We start from the raw sequence: 7,403 nt of genomic DNA, 5'->3' as shown, positions 1-7,403 counted from the left end.
AAATCCCTTATGTCCAGTGCTTCATGGCACTACGTCTAAGTGAAAAGTTAGAGGTTGAATAGAAGAATTATCTTTCTGATGAGGAGGACCTGCTCCTCCAAAGAAGGAAACATGGGACTAAGGAAAGCCCACCTCAGAGTCCACCAGCTTTGGCCCCATCAGTAGACCAGCTGGTGAGCCCCAAGAGACCTCTGGAGGAAGTACCAGGGCCAAACTCTTTACTCTCCCCCAACCGAGCAATCCTTCCACAGGGAATTAGACTCTCCAACAACCAAAGACACTCACCCTTTTCTTCCGGATAGTACAACTACATTAGGAACCAGTTACAAATCTGGGATATTTCCCCTAAGACAGGAGCCGGACTGTGAGGAGAAACTTATTAATGTGCACATCCCCTTTTCCTCTCTGATTTGTATAATTGGAAGGCACACACCAAAGGATTGAGAGCTGACTCAGAGGAAATCATAAATCTGCCACTCATAATCCAAGCTTGGCAGATATACAAAGACTGTTATCTACTCTCCTTATGGCTGAGGAAAAGTCAGCTGTTCTGTTAAAAGCTAGAGAACAAGCATATAATGAATATGACCCAGGATCAGCCATTTGCAGGCTTAGTGAACAGACTGTGCCAGGGACTGATGCTGGGTGGAATCCCAATGATCCTGATGATCACGAAGCAGAAGACAAGAAGATGAAAAGGCAAGCCACCCTGTTAGGTGTGGCCCTTCAGGTCTGCTCAAGGTAACCTGCGGAAGAGAAGGAGTGAGTGACCTCAGCCCCCAACTAGTGACCAGAAAGCCACCAACAAATTTGGGTGTGTGTACTGCAAACAGGAAGGGCATTAGCAGCAGCACTGTCCCAACCATCACCAGAGAGGGAAGAGATTGAACAGGACCAAGCCATAGCATCTTCCCTTGACCACAGATGGGACGTGACAGGACCATGGGGCTCCCCAGTTGGCTCTAGGAGCCCTGGGTGACCTTGGGAGTAGGAGGAGAACATGTTAAAATTTTTTCTCGATACTGGAGCCACATTCTCAGTGCTGAATGCCAAAAAGAGAAACCTTTCAAAAAGAAAAAGATGTAGCATCAAAGGAGTATCAGGCGAAGGAGAGACCAAAAGTTTTCTGGAGCCCCTTGACCTACGAAACAGGATAAAAAGTACTTAAGCATTTCTTTCTGTATGTACCAGAATGCCCTGTTCCCCCTCTAGGGAGGGACAGGCTAGCTAAGTTAGGGGCCTCAATAAGCTGGGAAAAAGATAAAGTAGAGATCCAAGACCCAAAACATTAGGGAGTTGAGCTTATGGCCCGATTACAGGATACACCAGCACCTGAGAAGGAAGAGAGTCCCCTAAATGTTTTAAGTTGAGCTAACTCAGAATTATAGGCACAAGGACAGGTGGAGTGAGCAGCCAGTGCCATATCAGTAAAGGTAAAACTGAAGCAGGTAGATTGCTGGCCCCGGGTCAAACAATACCCTTCGAAGCCAGAAGCCATAGAGATTAATCTTTCTTATAATCAATGCATTTTTAGAACTGGGGAATGTAGATTTGTTCAAGACCGTAGTGCTGTCAATGCTGTACAGTACTGGATTTATAAAAGTAAATATCTTCATTTTGTTTCCGGCACAGAGATCCAAAAACTCTTGTAATTTCCCATATAAGAGCCATAGAGGCATATTTTGTTATAATAATTACTTTACTCCTCAGTTCCTGAAATAACTCCAGAGCAATAAAGGGGAAAGAGGTGTCTTTTGTTATTCTTAACAAGGCCCTTTCAACCACACTTGCATGTATGTTAATAAGGTGACATTTGGAAAGCCCCTAAGGGTGGGGGCTGGTGAGTGGGAAAACAGGGAAACTTATTTTGTGATTCAGGGTTGGAATTTTCAGCCCCATCCCCCTCTCCACACATCCAGAGTGAGGAGAGGGGCTAAAGATTGAGTTCCATTGCCAAAGGCCAATAACATAATCAACTGTGCCTATGTAGGGGGGTCTCCATTAAAATCCAAAGGGATGGGCTTCAGAGAGCTTCTGGGTTGGTAAACACCCAGGGAGATTTGGGGAGAGTGGCATGCCCAGAGAGGGTCTGGGAGCTCCACATCCCTGCCCCACGTATTTTACTCTATGCATTTCTTCCATCTGGCTGCTAAGTAAAATGATTTCCTGAGTTCTGTGAGCCACTCTATCAAAATAATCAAACACAATGAGGGGGCTGTGGGAACATCTGCTCTGTGGCTGGTTGGTCAGCAGCACAGGTGACAACCTGAACTTGCAATTGGCCTCTAAAATGGGAGGCAAAGGGTAACCCTGTGGGACTGAACTCTTAACCTGTGGGATCTGATTATATCCCCAGGTAGTGTCAAAATTGAGTTAAAATGTTAAACTTCTTAGCCAGTAAGGGATATAAAGTGTCTAAAGTGAAGGTACAAATATCTAAAGAGACTGTAAAGTACTTGGGGTTCATCAGTTCAAGGGGACAGCACAGCCTTCCCCTAGAGAGGAAAATAGTAATACGTCAACTTGCTTCACCAAAAATTTGTAGGCAGCTCTGAGGATTCTTGGGGATGGCTGGCTTTTGCTGCATTTAGATCCCTAACTTTGGATTAATTGCTAAGCCTCTCTAGGATAAATTACAGGGGCCAGAAATAGACCCCTTTGAATGGGATAAGCTATGTCACCAAACTTTCAATAAGCTTAAAACTTGCTAATGGAAGCACCTACACTGGCCTTACCAGACCTGAGCAAAACATTTGACCTATGTGTCTGTGACAGACCGGAAGTAGCTACAGCAGTGCTAACCTAAATGCTGAGACCCCCTAAAAGCGTGGTAGCCTGTTATTGTGGCAAAATGATGACTCCCATGCTTGAGAACTGTAGCTGCTACCTGCCTATTAATCAAGGATGCAGAAAAAGTGATGATGGGCCAAACTTTCACTTATGTGGAGCCCCCAGCAAGTCTCTAGCCTACTAGAGACTAAAGGACAGCTCTGGCTATCCAAGAATAGAATACTACAATATCAAGCTATGCTGTTAGGGTCCCCTAAGATTTCTTTAAAACCTTGTCATACCTTAAACCAAGCTACCCTGCTCCCTGATTCCAAGGGGCCTATTACTCATGCTTGCCCAGAAGTGATTGATCAGGTTTACTCTAGCCACAGTGATCTCCAGGGTGAACTATCGCCTAATGCAGAAGAGGTATGATTTGTAGATGGGAGCACCTTCATGAGTAACAGACAAGGAAGAGCAGATTATGCAGTAGTGTCTCTGCATGAAACTATAGAAGCCAAGGGGCTGACACCAGTCACCTTGACCCAAAAGGCAGGAATAATTGCATCAATCAGAGCTTTGGAATTGGGACTAGAAAAAATAATAACAATATACACAGCCCCTAAATATGCTTTGTCTGTAATTCATGCTCATGAAGCCATTTGGAAAGAAAGAGAACTTTGTAATGGCAGCAGTAAAAGAAATTAGACGTGAGCCAGAGATCTTCTGGTGCACGGCCAGAAAGAAGTAGCTGTGGCCATTGTAAAGGCCATCAAAGTGGGGAATCAGAGCATATAAAAGGGAATGATTTGGCAGATGCAGCTGCAAAAAGGGCTGCTATATCAGGAGAGCTTCTCCAATTATCATTGATTCCCATTCTACCCTTCTATGAATTTACACCAGTGTAAATTCCCCAGATGAAGTAAGGGAAACCACTACACAGTGTTATCAGTGGTCTCCAATAGTCAAGGGCTGGATAATAAACCAATGAGGGAAGATTTGGATCCCCAAACAGCTTGGGGGCTCCTTAAGAGTGCTCATGATTCTACCCATTATGGAAAATAAACCTTATATACTTATGGCTGACAAAGGTCATAAGCACCCCAGGTATAAAAGAACTTATTGAAAACAATAACTGGACATTGCATTTATTGCCAGAAGAATAATGCATAAACCAGGCATCCTGTACCTCCCCTGGCCAAAGCAATGCAAATTCGGGGAACTTTAGTGGGGGAAGACTGGCAAGTTGATTTTACTGTTACGTCCATGGCCCCTGGAAGATACAAATTCCTCTTGGTGTTTGTGGATAAATTTACTGGATGCATTGAAGCCCTTCCTTGTATGTCAGAAAGGGCGAATGTGGTAACAAAAGTGTTAAAAGAAATAATTGCCCATTTGGGGTTGCCTAGATCAATTGAGAGTGACAACAGGCCAACTTTTATATCAAAAATAATCTCCAAAGTAGCCAGAGTTTTAAAAATTAAACAGAGAGCTACATGCTGCAAACAGACCACAACTTCTGGAAAAACTGAGTGGATCAATCAAACTTGAAAGAAAACATTAGCAAAATTGTGCCAAGAGATGCAGGAAAATTCGCTAAATTACTGCCAATAGCCCTCACTCAGATAAGGGTAGTTTCAAAAGGCAAACCGAAACTTAGCCCCTTGGAAATCACCCATGGGAGGCTGTTCCCTAAGGACTCAGACTCGCTACAAACCCAGACAAAGAGGTTTCCATGGCAATCAAACACATAATCAATCTGAAGCAGGTGGTAGAAGAACTCAATAAATATGGAAACTTCTGACTTCCCTTGTCCATGGAGGTCAAACTCCACCCATGTCAGCCAGGAGATTGGGTCTTCCTTAAAACTTGGAAAAGCGGTTTGTCCCAAGATCTACTATGTCCTATTTGGTAGGGCCTCGCTTGGTGTTACTAATCACACGCTCTTCCCTAAACTAAGGAGTCGCCCCTTGGATGCACCACACAGGAGTTAAAAAGGCGCCCACGCCTGAACACCAAGAGAGGTCATCACAGACACTTGATGATTCGGAGTTTTCCTGCAAACCACTCTGTTTTGAAACTCTTGCTTTGGTGACACTATACAGATTAGTAATGACTCCTTATTCACCCCAGGCTCTTCCCTGGATCCTAACCAACCCCACACCAATTAGGGATGGTATGCTTCTAAGGGGGTGGCATGTTCCTGGGCAGCAAGACTAGGTCCATCAGAGAAGGATAGACAACTCAGTTTCTAGACTATAAAGAGCTGGTGGAATCGGGGGCAAGTATGCCCAGATCCTAAACATATAAACACATTGAGGGTATAAAATTACAGGTGGTTGTTATGAACAACTTGGGGCTATGCCTGTGGTGAGCCACAAACCTATTTGAGAGTAGCTGGAAATTCAGCTCCTCTTTTGCTCCCTATGATAAGGCCCATGCTCAGCAGTCACAGAACGTGGAGCTTCGACCTGTGCCCCTCAAGAACAAGGTGCAGGATAAAACCAGAGGAGGGATTTGTGTCACCGACTAGTTACCCCGAGAAACTCAAGGTGGGTATGGATATTTTAACTGTTTCTCCAAGTTGTTACTTTTCCTTATGTTAAGGAGATGCAATCACCAAGCTCCCTGAATCAGACCAAGCCTCATCACAAGAGCAATGCCTATGACCTTTGCCTTATTTTTAACGCTAAGACCTCTCCAGGAGGAGCTTAGGCCTTATTACCATAACCTACAGTGTATGTGGAAGCATGTTTTCAAACTGAGCCTGTACAAGGAAATACCCACCTCACCCTTTTGAATATTCATTTCTTATCTGAAATAAATGTCCCTTCTTCCCTTTGTTCAGGGAGGCCATGACTTGGGAGATGATTCCTCATAGTGTCCTATTTGCTGCAAATATGCCTTACTTTGTGAGATAGCTACTTCTGATGGAGAGCCTGATTTAACTCACCAGGAACAAACCCACATTGGTTTGGTAAAAAAGGGAATCCTGAAAATAAAATAACAAAGCTGGAGGTACCACTCTCCCTGATTTCAAAATATACTACAAAGCTATAGTAATCAAAACAGCACTGTAGTGGCACAAAAACAGACACACAGATCAATGGAACAGAATTGAGAGCAAGGTAAATAAATCCACATATCTATGGACAGCTAATTTTTGACTAGGGAGCAAAGAACATACAATGGACAAAGGAAAGTCTCTTCAATCAATGGTATGGGGGAATACTGGACAGCTACCTGCAAAAGGATGAAAGACCATTATCTTACATAATACACAAAAATTAACTCAAAACTGATTAAAGGACTTGAATGTAAGACCTAAAACCACACCACTTCTAGAGGAAAACATAGGCACTGTCCTCTTCAACATCGGTCTTAGCAGTGTCTTTTCAAGTACCATGTCTGACCAGGCAAGGGAAACAAAAGAAAGAATAAACAAATGAGAGTACATCAAACGAAAAAGCTTCTGTACAGCAAAGGAAACCATCAACAAAATGAAAAGTCAACCTGAAAATTGGGAGAAGATATTTTCAAACTCGTGCTCATCACATATACGGTATGAGCAGTTAATATCCAAAATATATAAAGAAATCATACATCTCAACAACAAATAAACTAAAAACCCAACTCAAAAATGGGCAAAAGACATTTCTCCAATGAAGATATACAGATGGCCAGCAAGCACAATAAAAGATGTTCAACATCACTAATTATCAGGGAAATGCAAATGAAAACTATCATGAGATACCAACTTACGCCCATCAGAATGGCTATGATTAACAAAAAAGGAAATAAGAAGTATTGGGGAGGATCTGGAGAAAAGGGAACTCTCATATCCATCTGGTGAGAGTGCAGCCACTATGGAAAACACTATAGAGATTCCTCAAAAAATTAAGTATAGTACTTCAGTATGATCCAGCTAGTCCACTGTTGGGTATTTTTGCAAAGAACATGAATAGGTAAAGACATATTCACCCTTATGTTCATGGTAACTTCATTCAGAGTAGCCAAAACTTGGAAGCATTTAGGTGCCCATTAAGAGATGAATGGGGGCCAGCAGTTAAGTTCACACATTCCGCTTTGGTGGCCTGGGGTTCAGCAGTTAGGATCCCAGGTCCGGACATGGCACTGCTTGGCAAGCTATGCTGTGGTAGGCATCCTACTTTATATATGGGCATGGATGTTAGCTCAGGGTCAGACTTCCTCAGCAAAAAGAGGAAGATTGGTGGTAGATGTTAGCTCAGGGTTAATGTTCCTCAAACAAAAAAAAGAGATGAATGATAAAGAAGATGTGGTATATATACACAATGGAATACTACTCAGCCATGAAAGAGAATGAAATCTGGCCATTTGTGACAACATGGATGGAACTTGAGGGTATTATGCTAAGTGAAATATGTCACAGTGAGAAAGTCAAATACCTTAAGATCTCATTCCTATATAGAAGATAAAAATGAGAACAAAGACATAGAGACAGAGATTGGATTGGTTGTTACCAGAGGTTAGGAGGGAGGCAGGAGTGTAAATGGGGTAATTACACACATGGGTATGGTGATTAATTGTAATTAGCCTTTGGGTGGTGAATATGATGTAACCTACACCAAAATCGAAGGATAATCATGTGCACT

The sequence above is a fragment of the Equus przewalskii genome, chromosome X (genome assembly GCF_037783145.1).
Source record: "Equus przewalskii isolate Varuska chromosome X, EquPr2, whole genome shotgun sequence".
In the NCBI taxonomy this organism is placed as follows: domain Eukaryota; kingdom Metazoa; phylum Chordata; class Mammalia; order Perissodactyla; family Equidae; genus Equus; species Equus przewalskii.
This window is presented reverse-complemented; position numbering follows the sequence as displayed.